The sequence below is a fragment of the Lolium rigidum genome, chromosome 6 (assembly GCF_022539505.1).
Source record: "Lolium rigidum isolate FL_2022 chromosome 6, APGP_CSIRO_Lrig_0.1, whole genome shotgun sequence".
In the NCBI taxonomy this organism is placed as follows: Eukaryota; Viridiplantae; Streptophyta; class Magnoliopsida; order Poales; family Poaceae; genus Lolium; species Lolium rigidum.
Window position 1 is genome coordinate 331968194 of NC_061513.1, and position 20542 is coordinate 331988735.

A 20542-nucleotide genomic window follows, 5' to 3' on the forward strand; every position below is an offset into this window, starting at 1 on the left:
TGCTCGGCGGTGGCCTCCGACGAAACCCTAGCCGCCGTCTTCGCCCAGATAGAGCCGGTGGAAGAGCGGCGAGCCGTTGCCGGGTGAGGGGAAGTGCTGCAGGAGCGCGTCCTGGAGGAGGCCGGCAACACAGGTGGCGAGGTCGTCGTCGTCTTCCTCTCTTTCTCTCAGCTTTCTTTACCTCTCTCTTGTTTGAGCTTCTTCATTTTCAGCAGATGCAACCACTGGTGGGGTAAAGCTACCAAACAGGGGCGCAAGGGTGATGAGGGACTCCTCCATGACAGATTTGATTATGCTGAACAACACCGCATTGTCTAGATGTTGGTCTTTCAAGGAAATATCATTTGTGTGTTTTGAAATACTTGGTCCTGACCCGTAAATAACTTGCATCAGTTACTAATATAACTATCCCCTTTGTTAATTGAATAATGTGGTAACTTAAACTCCCACTTTATAGGTATGTGCTAGAGAAAGAACGGCTTCAGATGACGTTAAATTTTATGTTTATATTACCAACTTATTATATTATCTATCTTGCATTCTGTTTAGATTTATGTGTACTGGTTTTCCATGAAGGTGTTGCCATTGTTCGTAGATGCAAAACCCAAATTATCCTCGTGATCCCTAAGTGAGTTTTTCCCCTCAAATTAAGCACTTGATATGTTTACCATTAGTATGATATTACTTTCGTCCATATTACGGTTGATGGATGATGTTCTCATCATTATATGTCACCATACATGGCATTATTCGTCACCATCATGTTTCTGACTTATTGCATTTTGCTTTGTATTGTTATAGTTGTCCTAGAATTGCTCTTGATTTCTTGAATCATCATGTTCTCATGTGGTAGTGATCTGTTTGGTGGTTGCCCATAACCCATAGGCTCCTTCGTGTGAGATTTTCATGGATGCTTGGGCTGACTTGATGTGGTTAGTTTTGGGATCTACTAGCTTGTCTTTTCCCCTGCATATGCAATAGAGTAGTGTGCCTTTACTACCATCTGTCGTTTTTCATAGAAAGAAATGAAAGGTTGTCACATTCTGTCAGTTAAACACCTTCGTTTCCCTCTGTTTGAATGATTGGCTTGTTTGGTAGAGTATTCTTTGTATTTCGGGTATTTTAGGTAGCACCTGCTTGCAGGTAGATGATAGGACACGAACTAAATGTTCTTTTTTCTTAATCTGCTATTTTGATTTTTTTATGCTTGCAAGATGCATTTCCTTCTGGAGCTGCTCAAGACAGGTAATATTCTATGAATCAAGAGATTCTTTAGAGTTATTTTTATTTTGAAAGTAAGTCATATTCTCTATTGTGGCTTAGATTTATATTGGGAAATTATAAGCCTTTTGCTTCTTGGTAAAATAAATCAAAATTCTAATGATTGTGTTTCTTGGTAAATTACTGAAATGAGTGTAGTCGTTTAGTCTTGTAACATTAAGGTGCCTTCTGCTTGTTGGTTCCAACCGTTTTAGTTTCCTATCACAGGTTTGTTCAAATTAAATCACCGGAATTTCGTGGACTTGCTTAGACTGTGGTGAAGGCCATTCTTTTACTAGCGTAGGGCAGGTAAGAGAGCAGCCTCACCTTGAGAAATATTAGATAGGTGCAAAATACTTTGTTTAGGCCATATTCTTTTCTTGGCCATTTGCAAATTTTATAGTCTCAGCTCAAAGATTGATTAGGCTGGGGCAGGTAAAATAGCATTCTTTTAGTGCCAAGATTCTGCGTTGTAGCCTCAAATAGGTTTTGGTCAGAATCGTTTGTTTGGTTTGGTGTACAGCCTTTTTTGCATATATATTTCTTCATATGCCAGTATGAAAAATGATTGCCATTATGTCCTTTTTATCTAGATATAGTGTCTTCATGTCCAGATATTTTCGTGGAATAAATATACATTTTCATACTGTTGGTTTTTTAGTTTTCAGAGTCTACCTTGTTTATTTCTTCCAGATTGTGTGTTATGGTTTCTATAATCGTTCTTGTTTATTTCTTCCAGATTGTGTGGGAGAAAGGATGCTTGTTGCAAGAATGGGCATCTTGTTCTCGTGCCCGGCCGACTACTACGACCCAATGGAAGAAGGCATCCTCGAACCGTCGGCGAGCTCTGGCGGCCTCAGGGCCTTGGATTCGAGCAAGCTGCTCATCCAGGGGTCGCTCAGCTTCAAAAGGGCACAGCTTGACGACAACTACCCCATCTCTCTCCAGGTGGAGACCGAGATCTCAATCAAGACCGCGGACATTGCCGCCATCGCACCGGACTCTTCCCCTGCCACGGTGGTGCCGCTCGTGCAGAGAGCGCTCGCCAGGGTGATGTACACCGACGGCGGCCTCGGGCGCGGAGAGCCCAAAGCACGAGGCGGCGGCAATGAGGCTGCAGAAGGTGTACAAGAGCTTCCGGCCGCGGCAGCCGCTGTCCTGGCGGAGCAGAACTGGTGGAAGCTGCTGGACTTCGCGCTCCTCAGCGCAGCTCTGTCTCCTTCAACATCGAGAAGCAGGAGATGGCGGTGTTCAAGTGGTTGAGGGTGAGAGCCCCTGCTGCCAAGGTATAAAGAACAGACTTTTAGATCCGAATTTGTTTTCTCATAAGCAAATCTGGACAGCTGCCTGATCTGAAATTGTCAAATTTGGGTGTGTTTTCATTCAGTTTGAGAAGGGACTGTCCAAGGATTGCTCGAAGCGGTGAGTGCCTCGTCAGTTAGAATGATAGATAGTACCTATATCAAACATTGCTGGAGTCATCTCTTGGAGAAAACAGTTTACACTTGATGGGTATGCATATTATGCCTTGTATTAATTGTTCAGTACACTGGGAAAACAATACTAACTTGTACTTAAAATGTCTGTGTAGCCTGCCGGTTTCTAAAATCTTGCTTTACCAACTGAGTTCTGAAACGGGGAAGGGCATCTATTGATGGTGTGAGTGGTATGATCTTGTTCTTCGCCAACTCCTATTTATCTCCTCATGTCCTGTGCTCCACCATTTCTCTAGAGCATAGGCAGATTCTTATTATAAGCTTTGGTAGCATGTGAGGCAACAGAGGTGACCTCCCAATTAAAACTTCTGGTGGTATTACTTTTCAGTTTCAAGCGAGATAAGCTATTATGTGAATATACTTTTTCTTAAGTCTCCGGGTTCGTTTAATAATGACTTTTATTTGCTGACATTTATAGAATCATGACAATATTAAATAACAGTATATTAGTAAGGTTTTGCATAGAGATGGGCATCCGTATTGATTAGTATAAACTTCTGTAAGTTCATACGGTGTTGTGAAACTGTGGTTCTTTTATGAATTAAGGTTTTTCCCGGGCTACAAAAAGGTATATACTTTGATCGAGACAAAGAATTACTTTGGTATGTCCTGCCAAGGCATAATAATAGAGCAGGTGCTAAAACCTCACGCATTCATCAGTTAATTTGTTCCTGCAGCTAAGGAAGATGATAGTGTTTGCTATACATACATAGAGATCTCTAGGCATCCCTTTGGTTTAAAACTTAAATTTACCCAAAAAATTCTTCGAAAGAATACATGCTTCCCTTTTTTAGGGTCTTGTGTCTACCTAATTTTGTTGCCTGATTTGTTGTTTCTGTGTGTAGCGTCATGAGGTAGGCTCTCAAGATGAAGAACGGGAGGAGGAGTGCTGGCTCAGGAAAGCTCCATATATTTTTCATGGATGCCTTTACATATTCTATGTTAGGTTGGTAATAGCACACTTTTCTTAAGGAAGTGAAGAATTTAAAGTAACTTTTTTTTCACAAAGAAAAAAATCTCCATAGATTAAATTGTGGCTTTATTATTTGGAAGCATGTATGTTATTAGTTATTGTTTAGTTTCAGCCTCATTGTGGAGGAAGAGGTCGCGTCAATGTGGAGACTAGGCGAACTCAAGTGGTCATCGACTTGCCTCTGTACGCTAGCCAACACCCTATAGAAATTTGAGGTATGCAATCTGAATTCTTGATGAGTTTGAGTACTGCTGCTTGGAGTATGGCCAGTGTTTCTATGGTGATGTGTTTCACATAGGATGGTAGCCTTGGAAATGAATCATTCGTGTTCTTAATTTTGTTGTATCTGTTGTTGTGTGTTCTGAGCTAAGAAAATATAAATGCAATTAGGCAAGTTGCTTTCATCAGATCTTGGAATGTTCTAATTAATCATCTAAAGATAAGATAAGCCAGTTATAGTTAATTATGATTATTTGTTGCCTGCCAAATGTAGACTACGAATGATCATTCATAGGATGGATCATTGTAGCTCTATGTTCACCACAGTTTTCATGAATAAAAATTCCATGTTTATACAGTACCCCAAGCGATCTATTAAAGCTTGACAATCGTTTATCCAGTCCTCAAACTGAAATAGACATGTTTTTTATCTTTCAATTTAGGTTTTATATCCTATGTTCCACGGTAGTTGCTACCTTGGTATTACTACACGAACAACATCCTTTTGTAAACTATAACCTTTGGATTCTAATCGTCTTGTCCATGTAGGATTCTTGAGGGGAAGAGTTCATCACGGGGCGCTATTTCCAGGGGCAAATTGCGGTGCTGGTGTTGCTTCACAGGTTTGGTGAGATACTTCATGTGTTACTGTTATCCTTGTTGTGCATTGCCCATGTTAAACTTTTGCTCTTTTACACTGAGGGGTTGCCGTGGGAACCGCATCGGCTCTGTTTTCTGCTTATTGTGTGTGCTCTGTTGACCACATAGTGGTTGCTTCATTTCTTCTTCTGTTCCTTGACATGTGCGGTGATCGGTTTGCTTTGTGTGTTGTCCAATCTGTTCTTGCTATCAAGTTTGATTACTGGTGATATGTAATACCCAATTGGTCTATAGCCAAATCACTTGGGTGGGCAGAGGATATGTATGCCACCTAGCAACAGAATAGCCTGTATTGACACATCTTCACTGCTATTTTGGAATGTAATTATTGGTTTTTTGCTTTGCCGGATTGATCTGTACCTCTTATTTCTCTGGACTTATATTATTTGAGAAATTTGGGATCCTAAATATTTCTTTTTGCATGGCAAGATTGATGTATACCTCTTATGTTCCGAATCTGTATTATTTAGGAGGGGTTTCTTATATTTGTAGTCTGTATTTTGGCACTTTCCTTAATCTGAAAGTGTATTCTGATATGTTGTGCATTTGTGCATAAAAGAGCCGACTTACAACAACATTTGGGGGACAACATGGCACCGTGGAACGAAATCATGGTTAAATAGATGTATTGTGCAATTCTATAAGCCCGAAAAAAAAGCTTCAAGCTTCGTTCAATCTGATATTCTACTTTAAATTTCTGTTCAGTAGTACACAAAGTAGGCCCAATCATTCTTGCCCATTCCGAGTGTATATACTATCTCGCTCTACGTAAAATTTGTTGGTTATCATCTCCTATATCTTTGACAGTGACCCTGCATATACTTCTTTTGCGAATACGCAAAATCCTTGTGTATCATTGCATTAAAAGAGAAACAGTTATAGAGAGTACATATAATATCTGAAGTATTGTAGTTTTTTTTGGGTGTATCAGCTTTATTATTATGGCTATTATGTCTGTCTATGGAGCCATTTGCAATTGATGCCAGTGATAATAAAAAATTAAAGAGTCTACCACTGTTTTCTTGGTCACAAGATATACTACCTCTTTGTGTAACCTCTATGCAGAATACATTTTGGAAGTTTAGAGATGCATGGTTGGCTAATAACGTCTTTGGAAGTTTGATATACTTATTTGAACCTGTAGCTCTATGCAGAGTACATTAGCAGTGTGTAAAATTCTTTCTAAGCTCTCATTTCTTACATTAGCAGAATACATTTTGGAAGTGTAAACATTCATGGGTTATTTTTTTCTCGATTTTGGTAGCAAACCTGCATTGCAGTTCCATACAATAGCAAAGGTTATGCTAGCAAGAGTGTCAGTGCACCATAGTTTCTTATTTGATATTGATGAGCTGATATGCTCCTGATGGATGGTACTATTTGTATTTAGTTTGGAGATGCTACTAACTTAAGAAGTTTTTTATTATTGCTTATCTCATTTTCTTGCTGAATTACAGTGTTAAATCAAGTAGCAGTGACCCTTTTTGTAGTCATTATCTTTGCTATTGTATGGAGCTGCCAGTACCGCATAAGTTAATGAGCAAGAGGTGGTTAAGAGGTGGTTGATCGCCGTCCTGTAGGTTAGCTGGGCAGGAGCTGCGGCCAGATGGACCGTGGACGCGCGTCCAGTGCACGAGCATGGCCCAGGAGTGGCACCGGTGTGCTCGGCAGCGAGCCAGGTGAGTTTCCCTCCATCTTTCTTCCTCTTTGCGCCCGGTCTCTCTCAAACAAATTTCTTGAAGCATATATTTGTGAGGTAGTGAGGTGTGAATAGGTAGTGAGGTGTAAATATGTTCTCAAAGTTTCCTGAAGCTTATATTTGTGCATGATCTGTGGCACCTAACAAAGGTATTGGAGAACTGAGGTGGGGTCCAAACATACCATGACCTCTATTTTCGTAGCCTTTGGTGGATTATACATGATTATTAGACTAATCTCTGGATCCATTTATTGTGCAGGGTATTGTTTTGGATCAACATTTTGATTGAAAGATAATTTTTGCAAGTGGCCAATTGCGATCACACTTATTTGAAACCCATACGTCGGTGATGAAGGAGCTTACCACCACAAAATGTGTCAATGCTATACGGGCCATGCATGCGACAAACCAGGTATGACTAGGACATTTCCCGGTATGTTTTAGGCTCTTCTTTCCTATTCTGCATTTCTTAAGGAAAAATATTATGCAGTGCGCTTGATGATTTGAGTAACGAGTATTTAATCTGCTAGAATTTGATACAGAATTAAATTTTAGTGTGGTCATATTCTAAAACATAGCTCTATATTTTTCATTAGAAAATATCTATATTCTAAAACACAGCTCTATATATTTTCTGGCTAGGAAGGTCATTCTAGGTCATAAGCCCTTAGTTACTACCAAACATATTGAACTTGTCTATTGACCACCATAAACCGCTTTCTTTTCTCTGTGTGTTGGCCATTTCAGTGCAGTTGTTTGATTGCTGCCAGTGGCTTTTTCCGTTCTTCTTTCTTCCTATTTAATTATGGCATTTGGTGTCACTGAACCGAGAAACAAGTATATATGCTTTCATTCTGGAGGAGGTTCTCTTCGGATGACCCACAAGTAGTGCTGATGATGATGTTGGAGCCTAAGGTGATCATGTTTGATAGTGACGACGATGATGTTAGGTCCTACATTGATATTCTCTTAGTGCTGCATTTATACTTAAGCCATTCGGTAGCAGCAATTGTTAATTCGAAATAGTGTGAGATATATTTTTTCACAGAAGTTCATATGTCGAGCCAACATTCGTGCAGTATTCTACATGTTAATATGGGCGCAGCTCCTAACGTAAGGCTGATAGTTTTGATGTGTTTACCTTCATTCTTTGCGCCGGTGGTGGCGTGGGCACTCTGCAGCAACGCCCACGGAGGATGGCAGCATTGAGGGCCGCCCGTGGGGAAAAGACGAGGAAGAGGATAAGACAGTGGGGCAGACGAAAGTGAGTTCGCTCGATTGATTTGATCTGATGGTCGCGCGCCCGGAGGACGCAATGCATGCGATCCCCCGGATGATTAGCAGTGTTTTTCATATATGTATTGGCTATCTTGACAGGGTAGCTTTTTTCTCATATGGTGACAACATAGCACTGCCTTGAATTGGATTTCTTTCATAGTCCCTGTCTGGTGCATTGTACATGTATTTTTTTCATTTTCGCACTAATTGAGTTGTTGCTTTGAAATTTCTTGAGATTCTTTGTTCCAAAAGAGGGCCCTTATGTTAAGGCCAGTTTGCAGATCGCCTTTTCTTTGCTCGCATTGTGCCATGATTTGTCTCCTTACTCCTCTTGTTTGTTCCAGTTTTTGCATTCTGCATTGCTCCAGCTTCCCTGATGATTCGGAGTCTCACACTCATGATTCGGGAGATGGAAGCATCAACAATGCTCTAGCATGTCATTTACTGGTATGCTATGATATTTACTTACTTTTTTATTTATATGGGCCACTATTGGTAATTGACATTTAGTTATCATCGGTGAATATGGGCTACTATGGGAATCGACATGTTGAGGAAACATGTTAGCTCTACCTTTTTCGTTGAGCTGGGCATGTCTTTTGAAGTGCTCAAATATCAGATATGTTTTCAAAGGAACTGTATAGAACTGTATATTTTCATGGTGTAGTGAAGGGATATTGCATTTTACTTTTTTTTGGTTCATTAAGTTATGGGTTCATGGAATTAAAACTATAGGAGTTTCGTACATAACAGATTTTTTCATTTAGTTATGAGCTCATGTCAATTCTTTTTGTTCAAACTACCGATAACAATTAGATTCAGCTTGATCTCTTGAATCCTGCCGGTTCGCCATATAAAGGGTTGTGCCATGGACAGCAATTTCACTAGAGCACTTGCATTTACACATATGGCTTTATGCATCAACCCTTGTTTGACATGTAGTTTTGATGTTTCTCATTGTGACGCCAATTTGTAACGAAACTCCAGAACTGATGACGTATCAACGACATCAAGATTCAGAGACTTTAATATTGACAGTTCAGAAAGCATATCCCTGAACGAACTAAAGATAAAAGAGCCTCAGTGTCAACACCCGGATTTTTAAGTCCGAATGCCTATTATGTCATACATCGCAATCCCAGGAATATTGTTGTTGCGAGGCATAATAGTTAAGTATCACAGTCATCATTCATTACAAACCATAAGGTCTTACAACTTGGAATCACATGATCCATATTACACGAATAGTTGATCTATTGATCAACGAACAAACACAAGTTCATAGCGGAAGCGTAAGATACAAGGACTCTCTAGTCCACAGGCCAACGCTTGACGTTAGAAGCTCCTAGTTGTGGTAGACGTCCCGCTGGTCGTCGTCCTCGTACTCGCTGCTCGGCTTCATAGTCTGGCCATTTGAATAGCCAGGGACAAAGCCGTGAGTACTTTTAAGTACTCGCAATCTAATACTAATGTAAGTACTAAACTTGCTATTGAAGTGTTCTAAGCTCTAAGGTTATTTGCATAAAGCCAATTTTATTTGATAAACTTTTTTTGTAAACAACTCCTCATGTGCTAATTAACTCAAGTGGGAACATTAGTGTCATTCCCACAACTCAATTGTGATTCAAAACCCAAGTCACCATTCAAGTTCAAAAGATGTAAATTCCGATGACGGAAACGAGTATGGCCTTTCCAACTCGTCCATGACCAGCGGACGCGGCTATTCGAATAGGTTTACACTGCGCAGAGGTTGCACACTTGTGCCACAACATTTGATTACATCCGTCGGGGATAAAACCCCGAAAAATCGTAACTCGATACGCTGGATCATCAACCATAACCTTTCACTTACATATCCTAGTATAGGCACCTCTCCCCATGAGCTTGGCCTCCCGGTGAAAACCAACTGTTAACCGGGAACTGCACAGGGCTTGGGCCGGACATTCACCTCGTTACACGTCATTTCTCATCGTTTCTTTTGTTGTAGAGGCAGCCTTCACCTAACCCCGATGACGCTTGTTTAGAGGGAACCCATACTAAGATACATAAATTTCCAGCTAAGCCTTACCCATAATCAGGTATTGTGGGGGTACTCAAAAATTGGAATGGTATCGCATCCAACTCAATCATCAGTTTTTAGCCAAAATCACCAAGTCAAATTCATGTCATATTCACCTTCAAAATCTTTCAATGGAAATGACTCATCATTCCAAGGTTTTCACCATCATCATTTCATAACACATGTTCCCATCTAGAGTAGTCATTTTTAGTATTTAGCACTAGCCACTATGTATGAGGGGTGCTAAGTATTTGCTTTGCTCCTAGGCTAGGTTTGATACTCTTGTACTAACTCAAAACTAACCCAGTAAATCATAATTCAAAAAGTACTTTGATAAAACAAAAGTAAATAAAGCTTGTAAAGTAAAAACTGGGAATTAGGATCATAAGCATAAAGTAAATGGGGTAATGCCTTGCTCATGGTGAGCTTGCACTTTGCAAGAGTATTATCTTGCCTTGGTTGGGAAAGCTGGTCAAAGTGGTCTTCTTCTCCTTGGAAGTAGACCTCCTCCTCCTCCCGGTACTCCTCGGTACTAGCGTCTAAAATACGAATACGGGGTACACAATCATCACACCAAACTTATCTAATTAAACTAAGCACAAACATGGTTCACACACTTAAACTAGCATCACACATTACTATTAGGTGGGTGGATGTGTTTTTCTTATTATTTAAGAAAAATAATTCCCTCTCATACTAATCTTAAATGTTACTTTGAATTATTTAGAGAAATAATTTCCTCTCATTATCTTATTAAGATTTAATTTCTCTTATGCATAATATGTGACCTAGGTTGACCCAAGTCAACCTCTTCACACTTATCATTTGGAGAAAATGATTTAAATGAGGTGAGCACCTCATACCATTTAATTCTAGCATATCAAAGATTTAATATCACCAACAAATCCTATGGGACCTAACTAACCAGAGTCTCCACTTCATTTGGACTTGGTGGTGACAAGATTTAAATGAGAGAAACTCTCTCATGATATTTCTTAATAGTTTTGGACAATATCTTTTACTAGAAAATAGCCATAAAGTCATTTAAATCAACTAAACCATGATCATTCAAAGTAAGCATGGCATATTTTTGTAGAAACAATTAGTATAAGTGAAATGTGAATTATTGGAGGTGGAATTAACTGAAAAGCATTTATGGTTGATTTTTAAGAATTATTATAAGACAGAAAAGTCCCTGCCTTGTTTATTTTGTCATTTTAATTCTACAAAAGATCTAGGGTTCTATCCAGTGGCATGGTGTAGATAAAATCCTAAGGTTTCCAAATATATAAAGTTTGTAAAATTTGGCCCAGTAGATTTGTCCCTATTGAATTTCAAAGTTTGCAACTGATTGTATATTTTATCTAATTTCCAAAATTTGAATTCAAATAGGTGGGCTTGCGCGGGAAAATAACTGGGCTGCAGAGAGAAAAAGAGATTGGGCCGGCCCAGTACTGCGTCTAGCGCAGCGGGCCGTCTGACGGTAGGTCCCACGCGTCAGCGGGTCATAAAGACCGAAGCGGTACGCGCGGGCCTGCGCCGTAGGATTAGGCGAGGATCGGACGGTTGGGGAGCGTCGTCGTCGACGGCGAGACGGGAACTCACTGCGACGGCGGCAGGGGGTCGGCGAGCTCGTCGGAGCTCCGGCGGTCGATGTCGATGTGCGCAGCGACGTTGGCGAGGTAGAGGAAGCAGCCTGTAGCAGTTGCGTCTCCAATGGCGGCCTCCTGCTCCGGCGGTCTCCGTGTACTGGCGGCGGCGGCGATCTTGCAATTGCGACGGTGTGGTGGCTAATAGATGAAATTGAGGCGACGAGGAGAACTGTGGTGAGGTGAGGAAGAGATTGGCGTGCTCAGTTTGGACGGAGGAGTCCTCCTTTTATAGTGGCGAGAGGTGGCTGTGGGGCGGAGCTAGGGTCGTCGTCTCCCGGCGTCGTTCCGGGCGACGAAGAGGCAAGAGATGGGCGCGTACGATGGCTGGCGTCCTGGCGAAGCTGACGCGCGTGATGGCGGTGAAGACGAGGGTCTACAGCGGCGGTGAGTTTGACGGGAGCTTGCAGGTCATGGCGGAAGGGCGTGGACGCGGTCGTCGTCTGCGGCGTTCCCGCGGGCCAGGGGCCGTGTCCAGGCGGTGCAGTGTGCCGTCGCGCGTCTACTGGCGCTGAGAGGGAGGGCGGAGGTGATGCGAGGACGTGGGGCGTCGTCACGCTCTGGGCGTCCAGGGTGAGCGCCATGCGCGCTCTGGCGCGGCATGGGCGTTGCCTGGGCGTCACTGGGCGCTCGCGTTCTGACGCGTGTGAGCTTGGTCTCGGTCAAGGGAGGGCACGAGCTCGTCCAGGGAGGTGAGAGGGAGCCAGTGGGCATGGTGGTGCAGGCCAGAGGTGAAGGGTGAGGGAGATGGCACGGTGAGGCCATGCCATGCCACGGCATGGCATGTTTGAGTTGATTTAAACAAACCATGTCCCAATGCAAGTGGTGGTGATGGTGTGGTGAGGTGAGAGGGCTCTCCAGAAGTGCAGAGAGGGTAAGGTTGGACCAAGTCCAAGGTAGAAATGAGGTATGGGCTCAGATTTTTACCCTGCCTGCAAGGTGTTTGACAGAATGCCCGCAAGAAAATAATTTTTGAAATTTGCAAATCTTTTTGGTGGGTTGCAAACAAATAATTAATGGAGCATTTTGGTGGTGGTGGTGGTCAAAATAGAATTGATATGCAAAATCCCATTTTGCATATGATCTTACATATGTGAGAAAGTTCCAACTTTGCTTGCTTCCCATTTGAAAATGGTGATGAATTTGGGGTGGTGGTTTTGGGCAAAGTTGTAGTTCTTGATGTTGTCTTGGATGAGGTGAAAAGGTTTGACAAAGTTTAGAAGTGGAAAGAGGAAAACCAGGGGCTCAAAGTGGCCATCAGGTTAAAAATGGCACAAGTGACCATATTGCATGTGACTTGGAAATTGAATTTGATTTTGGTTTGAATTGAGTTGGCTTGACTCCAAAGGTGCTAATAAGTGTTTATTAACCATTTACAAGTAATGGTGCAAACTAATTTGGCCTTGATCAAGGATTTGTAAAAATGGCATAGGCCTTATGTGAGTGTGAAGTGGATTTTTATTATTTCTTTTCTATTTCACTTTTATTTGACTTTGGGTGATCAAGTGATCATTGCTAGGGTTTTGGAAAGAGAGTAACACATAAACAAGCATCATGGCAAAAACACACTCAGAATAATTAATAAGGTGATCTACATGCATAAACCTATATGATGAGAAAAAGTTTTTGTTAACTCTGATTTTTGGATTCTTGAATTCTCTCTTGTTCATTTTATTGAAATTTGGGATGTTACAAACCCTTCCCCCTTACAAAAGATCTCGTCCCGAGATCTAGAGAAAACTAGGTACTAAAGAGATCTGGGTATTCCTTCTTCATATCCTCCTCGCGTTCCCAAGTTGCTTCTTCTTCGGTGTGATTACTCCATTGTATCTTCAGGAACTTGATACTTCTGGTGCGGGTGGTCCTGAATGCTTCTTCAAGGATGCGAATAGGCACTTCGCGGTAGGTTAGATCCTGGTTGAGATCAATGGCTCCGTGGTCGATGTTCTTGAATACTTCGGTCTTTTCCGGTACTTCTAGGCACTTTCTAAGCAGTGAGATGTGAAACACATTGTGTACGGCGGACATCTCTTCCGGCAGTTCCAACTGATATGAGACTTCTCCTCGGCGACTCCGAATCTTGAATGGTCCGACATATCTGGGGGCGAGCTTTCCTTTGAGTTGGAATCTCTGCATTCCTTTGAGGGGTGAGACTTTGAGATACACAAAATCTCCGATCTCAAATGTCATCTCTCGGCGTCTCTTGTCGGCGTAGCTCTTCTGTCTTGATTGGGCGGTCTTGAGGTACTCGCGGATCTGGTGCACCTTCTCTTCGGCTTCGCGGAGAATGTCGGGGCCGAAGACTTGACTATCTCCGACTTCTGACCAGTTCAGAGGGGTACGGCATTTCCTTCCGTACAGGGCTTCAAAGGGGGCCATCTGTAAGCTGGCTTGGTAGCTGTTGTTGTAGGAGAATTCTGCGTAAGGTAGGCAATCTTCCCATTTGGATCCATACTCTAGCACACAGGCTCTTAACATATCTTCAAGTATCTGGTTGACTCTCTCGGTCTGTCCGTCAGTCTGCGGGTGGTAGGCGGTGCTGAAATTCAGACGGGTTCCTAGTCCTTCATGCACCTTCTGCCAGAATCTTGAGGTGAATTGTGATCCTCTATCTGACACAATTGACTTCGGGGTTCCGTGCAGGCTGACTATTCTGGATATGTATAACTCCGCTAGTTTTGGGCCTTGGTATGTGGTCTTGACGGGGATGAAATGTGCCACTTTGGTCAACCTATCAATGACTACCCAAATGGAGTCATTTCCTCTGCTAGATTTGGGCAATCCTGTGATAAAATCCATACCGACAGAATCCCATTTCCACTCAGGAATCTGTAAGGGTTGCAACAGTCCTGCGGGTCGTTGATGTTCTGCTTTGACTCGCTGACAGATATCACACTTGGCGATGTAGCTTCCGATCTCTCGCTTCATTCCGTGCCACCAGAATTGTTCCTTCAGGTCTTGGTACATCTTGGTTCCTCCGGGGTGGATTGAATAAAGGGTGTCATGGGCTTCTTGCAGAATGACTTGTTTCAAGTCAGAGTCCGATGGTACGCAGAGACGTTCTTTGTACCAAAGAACTCCGGCTTCGTCTACGGTAAATCCTGGTGCCTTTCCTGCAGCTATCTGACTCTTTATTCCGTCAATGCTGGCATTTCCTTTCTGGGCTTCCTTTATCTGGCTCATCAAAGTGGGTTGGAGCTCAATGCTGGCGAGGAATCCTTCGCTCACTAGCTCTAGTCTGAATTGTTCAAACTCTTGGTACAGGCTTGGTTGCTCTATTGCGATCATGGAGTTCAACTGACACGGCAGTCTGCTCAAGGCATCCGCTACCACATTGGCCTTGCCGGGGTGGTAGTGAATTTCCATGTCGTAATCCTTGATTAATTCAATCCATCTGCGCTGTCTCATGTTCAGCTCCTTCTGGGTGAAAATGTACTTCAGGCTCTTGTGATCTGAATATATCTCGCATCGATTACCCATGAGGTAATGACGCCAAACCTTCAGGGCTAAAACTACGGCTGCTAACTCCAAGTCATGAGTTGGATAGTTCTGTTCATGTTGCTTTAGTTGCCTTGATAGGTATGATATCACCTTGCCTTCTTGCATCAACACACATCCAAGACCAATCTTGGAGGCATCACAATAGACATCGAAAGGCTTGGTGACATCGGGCATGATCAGAATTGGGGCTGTGGTTAATCTGAGCTTGAGTTGTTGAAAGCTTTCTGCACATTTGTCATTCCGAGTCAAACTTCTTGTCCTTCTTCAGCGAGTTGAGTCATTGGTCCGGCGATGCTTGAAAATCCTTCAACGAATCTGCGGTAATATCCCGCTAATCCCGAAATGCCCGGACTTCGGTCCGGGTGGTTGGAGCTTTCCATTCCTCAACGGTTTTGATTTTAGCGGGATCTACGGCAATTCCTCCTGCGAGACAAGATGTGTCCCAGGAATCCTACTTCTTTCGAGCCAAAACTCACATTTGCTTGAACTTGGCGTACAAGCGATGTTGCCTAAGGGTTTCTAGAACCACTTCCAAGTGTTGCTCATGTTCTTCTTCTGATTTGGAGTAGATAAGGATGTCGTCGATGAAGACAACGACAAACTTATCCAAAAAGTCCATAAAGATCTTATTCATGAGATTCATGAAGTAAGCGAGGGCATTGGTCAGTCCGAAGGACATGACATTGTACTCATACAGTCCATATCTGGTGGTGAAGGCAGTCTTTGGAATATCTGTTGCTCGGATCTTCAGTTGATGGTAACCTGTCCTCAGATCAATCTTTGAGAAAACTTGGGCACCGGTTAGCTGGTCAAACGGATCTTCTATCTTTGGCAAGGGATATTTGTTCTTGATGGTGACATCGTTAAGCTTACGATAATCCGTAACCAAACGAGTGGCACCGTCTTTCTTATCCACAAACAAAACTGGTGATCTCCAAGGTGACGAACTTGGTCGAATCAGACCTTTGTACAGCATATCATCCAGTTGCTTTTTCAGTTCCACTAGTTCTGCGGGGTTCATGCTGTAGGCTCTCTGGGCTATAGGTCCTGTTCCAGGGATTAACTCGATGATGAACTCGATATCCCGATCTGGGGGCATACCGGGTAGATCATCCGGAAACACATCCGGGTATCGACAGACGACCCCGATTTGATCCGGAGTTAGCTTGGCTACACTTTGGTTGCAGGTAAATTTTACGGGTAATTTTTCAGATAAGTGTTCTATTATTATTCCGGTGCTACTTGTCATGGTGATGGCCTTCTTGGCGCAGTCTATCAATCCATGATGTTTCGCCATCCAGTCCATACCCGGGACTACTTCCAATCCTTTGGTTCCCAAAACAATCAAGTTTGCATAAAAGTCTATTTCATGGATTACGATGGGTACATCTTTGCAGAATTTTCTAGCTTTAGTGGTTGATCCAGGGTATTTGAACTACCATGACATGTTTCAAGCTGATTGGTTGAATCTTACTAGTGCACACAAAATCTTACGTAACGAACGAATGCGATGCTCCGAGAATCAAACGAGTACTCTTGCTGGTATTGAGTTAACAGAGAACATACCCGAGCACCACGTCGGGTGCTTCCTGGGCTTCCTCAGCATTCATGTGGTAGAGGCGACCTCCGCGGTTGTGCGGGTTGTTGGGGGCGAACTTCTTGCCGGTGGAGACACGGCGTTGCTGCTGGGCTGGTGGTGCGGGGTTGCCTGCGAGCTTGGCGAGCCTCTTGGGACACTCATTGGAGTAATGCCCCACTACACCACACTCATAGCAAGTGATGGTGGTCTTGTCTTGCTTGTTTGCGATGGGAATTGCATTGCTCCCGGTCCTTGGTGCGGTGTTGGTGTTGTTGTTGCTGTTGTTGTGGTTGGGGGCTCTCGGCGGAGCGCGGTTGAAGTTGTTGTTGGTGTTGTTGTTGTAGTGGCCTCCTGGCCTGGGGTTTCCTCCACTCCGGTTCTGATAAACCGGACGTGGCATCTGTGCATTGGGTTTGTTGGTCCTGAAGCCTCCGCCTGAGTTGGGGCGATACCTTGGGGCATTGCTAGGCCCACTCTGGTTCATCATGCGGCGCTTGCGGTTCTCGCTGGCTTGGTGCAGTTTGCCCTCCATTTGGATGGCGGAGTCAACAAGGGCTTCGAGGTCGGCAAAGGGGATGTTGATCAACACGATCTGCATCTCATCATGCGGTCCGTTCGGAAACCTTTCCTTCCTCTTCTCGGTAGTATCGGTCTCATCCGGGCGTACCTTGACGAGTGTGAGAAACTTGTCGCGGTATTCCACCACGGACATCCGGCCTTGCTTCAGTTCACGGAACTCATCTCTCATCTTCTTTATCAGACCCGGGGGCACATGGTACTTGCTGAACTTGAGCTTGAAATCTGCCCAAGTCATGAACTGTCCTGCGTTCATGGCACGGGTGCTTGTCCACCAAGCTCTTGCGGGTCCTGCTAAGTAGTGCGTGGCAAACAGCACTTTCTCATTCTCTTCAACTCCAGCTACTTCTAGATTGTTCTCCATGGTTTGGAGCCAATCATCTGCATCAAGTGGTTCCTCAGTCTTGCTGAAAACTGGCGGGTTGGTATTCTGGAAGTTCTTGAGCTTGGATCCTGGATGATCATGGTGGCCTTGGTTGTTGTTGGCAAGCTGTTGAAGTGCTGCAATGTTGGCTTGCCTTTCAGCTCTTTCTGCTTCCCTATCTTCCAGCATAACTTGCAACATCTGCATCATTGCGTCTTGATTCATGTTGCGAGTTGGAGGGGCCATCTGAGTATTGAGATAGATCATGAGATAAGAGGGAAATTTTCTATGGCTTGTTTTGGGTTTAAGTTCAAAAGTTTAAAAACTTGAAGTCTTTTCATGATGACACAAACATACATTCATTCATAGCAAACAACACACATTACAAGCTAACACACTAAGGGTTTTAAGAACCCTTCTTCTCCAAGCTACGATACATTGGGGCGGGATACAACTCACACCTACGATAGTGCACAAGTGAACTACTCCTCATCCTCATCGACATCGATGGGGGTGTGGGCTTCATCTCCGTCGTCCAGGAAGTCGTAGTCTTCCCCCTCGGGGTTCTCATCATCCTCGAAATCGTTGTCGTCACTCAGGTAGTCGCTTCCTCCCTGAATGTCTTCTCCATCTTCCTCCATCTTCTTCATCTGCTCCTCCTGGGCCTTGACGGTGGCCTCGAGTGCTGCTATCTTCGCGCGGAGGCGAGTGATGGTGGCATCCCTCCTTGCCCGCCTGCCGGCGGAGAGTCCTGCGGTCATTGGCGAGCATCTTGATGGCGTCGCCTTGCTCGATGATGCGGGCGTGAGTCTGGTTGGCGTACTCACGGGAGTGGTCGAGATCCTGCTGAGTGTGATACAGCATGAAATCGAGATGCTCCACATGGTGCTTCAGCGCCGGGTGGGATGGCATGTCCATGGGCTCTCCAGCAGAGTTACGCCTCGCGAGGTGAGAAAAGCGAGGGTGGTTGAGTGCCTCCCCGCTCATTCCGCACAAGCGTGCGAGTCCCTCTCGAAGGGCGCGGGCAAGTCCGTCCAGCCAGTTGCTCTCCATGAAGGAGAAGAGGATCCTCTCGAAGTGGGAGGCTCCATCTTGCCCCTCAAATCCGCGGTGATGATCCACTGCGGTTCGCCTCTGGCTGGTTCGCGATCCGGGCTCCGTGGAACTCCGGGTGCGGGCGACCCGGGTGGTCGGACAGAGCGTTGAGGTCGTGCTCGAAGATCAAGCTTCCCCCATTCCCGAGCTGGTAAAACTTCGTGTTCACGGGCTCCATCTGAAAGTGAAGTGAAGGATTAAGTTAGAGAAGTGAACAAGTGTGGCAAAATTTTAAGTATTTTTCTAAGGAAGAACATGACTTCTTATTTTTCCAAGGAACTCAAAGAGAAGGCAAAGACTTAAATTTTTCGAAATACTTCTTTCCTTTTTGAAACTAAATTTTTCAGAACGTCCATTTCTAACTAGGGTCTCCTAAGGTCAAACAATGGCTCGATACCAACTTGTCAACACCCGGATTTTAAGTCCGAATGCCTATTATGTCATACATCGCAATCCCGGGAATATTGTTGTTGCGAGGCATAATAGTTAAGTATCACGAGTCATCATTCATTACAAACCATAAGGTCTTACAACTTGGAATCACATGATCCATATTACACGAATAGTTGATCTATTGATCAACGAACAAACACAAGTTCATAGCGGAAGCGTAAGATACAAGGACTCTCTATTCCACGAGCCAACGCTTGACGTTAGAAGCTCCTAGTTGTGGTAGACGTCCTGCTGGTCGTCGTCCTCGTCATCGCTGCTCGGCTTCATAGTCCGGCCATTTGAATAGCCAGGGGACAAAGCCGTGAGTACTTTTAAGTACTCGCAATCTAATACTAATGTAAGTACTAAACTTGCTATTGAAGTGTTCTAAGCTCTAAGGTTATTTGCATAAAGCCAATTTTATTTGATAAACTTTTTTTGTAAACAACTCCTCATGTGCTAATTAACTCAAGTGGGAACATTAGTGTCATTCCCACAACTCAATTGTGATTCAAAACCCAAGTCACCATTCAAGTTCAAAAGATGTAAATTCTGATGACGGAAACAGTATGGCCTTTCCAACTGTCCATGACCGCGGACGCGGCTATTCGAATAGGTTTACACTCTGCAGAGGTTGCACACTTGTGCCACAACATTTGATTACATCCGTCAGGGATAAAACCCCGAAAAATCGTAACTCGGTACGCGGATCATCAACCATAACCTTTCACTTACATATCCTAGTATAGGCACCTCTCCCCATGAGCTTGGCCTCCCGGTGAAAACCAACTGTTAACCCGGGAACGCACGGGGCTTGGGCCGGACATTCACCTCGTTACACGTCATTTCTCATCGTTTCTTTTGTTGTAGAGGCAGCCTTCAGCCTAACCCCGATGACGCTTGTTTAGAGGGAACCCATACTAAGATACATAAATTTCCAGCTAAGCCTTACCCATAATCGGGTATTGTGGGGGTACTCAAAAATTGGAATGGTATCGCATCCAACTCAATCATCAGTTTTTAGCCAAAATCACCAAGTCAAATTCATGTCATATTCACCTTCAAAATCTTTCAATGGAAATGACTCATCATTCCAAGGTTTTCACCATCATCATTTCATAACACATGTTCCCATCTAGAGTAGTCATTTTTAGTATTTAGCACTAGCCACTATGTATGAGGGGTGCTAAGTATTTGCTTTGCTCCTAGGCTAGGTTTGATACTCTTGTACTAACTCAAAACTAACCCAGTAAATCATAATTCAAAAAGTACTTTGATAAAACAAAAGTAAATAAAGCTTGTAAAGTAAAAACTGGGAATTAGGATCATAAGCATAAAGTAAATGGGGTAATGCCTTGCTCATGGTGAGCTTGCACTTTGCAAGAGTATTATCTTGCCTTGGTTGGGAAACTGGTCAAAGTGGTCTTCTTCTCCTTGGAAGTAGACCTCCTCCTCCTCCAGGTACTCCTCGGTACTAGCGTCTAAAATACGAATACGGGGTACACAATCATCACACCAAACTTATCTAATTAAACTAAGCACAAACATGGTTCACACACTTAAACTAGCATCACACATTACTATTAGGTGGGTGGATGTGTTTTTCTTATTATTTAAGAAAAATAATTCCCTCTCATACTAATCTTAAATGTTACTTTGAATTATTTAGAGAAATAATTTCCTCTCATTATCTTATTAAGAT

General features: G+C 43.5%; 1 long non-coding RNA gene across 2 annotated transcripts; it reads left to right on the plus strand.

Annotated features, from left to right (window-relative positions):
- Nucleotides 1-2702: 2702 nt before the first annotated feature.
- LOC124659865 lies at nucleotides 2703-3912 on the plus strand. Of its 2 annotated transcripts, none has more exons than XR_006989727.1 (4): nucleotides 2703-2772; nucleotides 2852-2926; nucleotides 3602-3702; nucleotides 3842-3912. It is a non-coding gene; the product is annotated as an uncharacterized LOC124659865 (long non-coding RNA). The 2 variants fall into 2 exon arrangements; XR_006989726.1 differs by having other exon boundaries at nucleotides 3836-3902.
- The last annotated feature ends 16630 nt before the right edge of the window (nucleotides 3913-20542 follow it).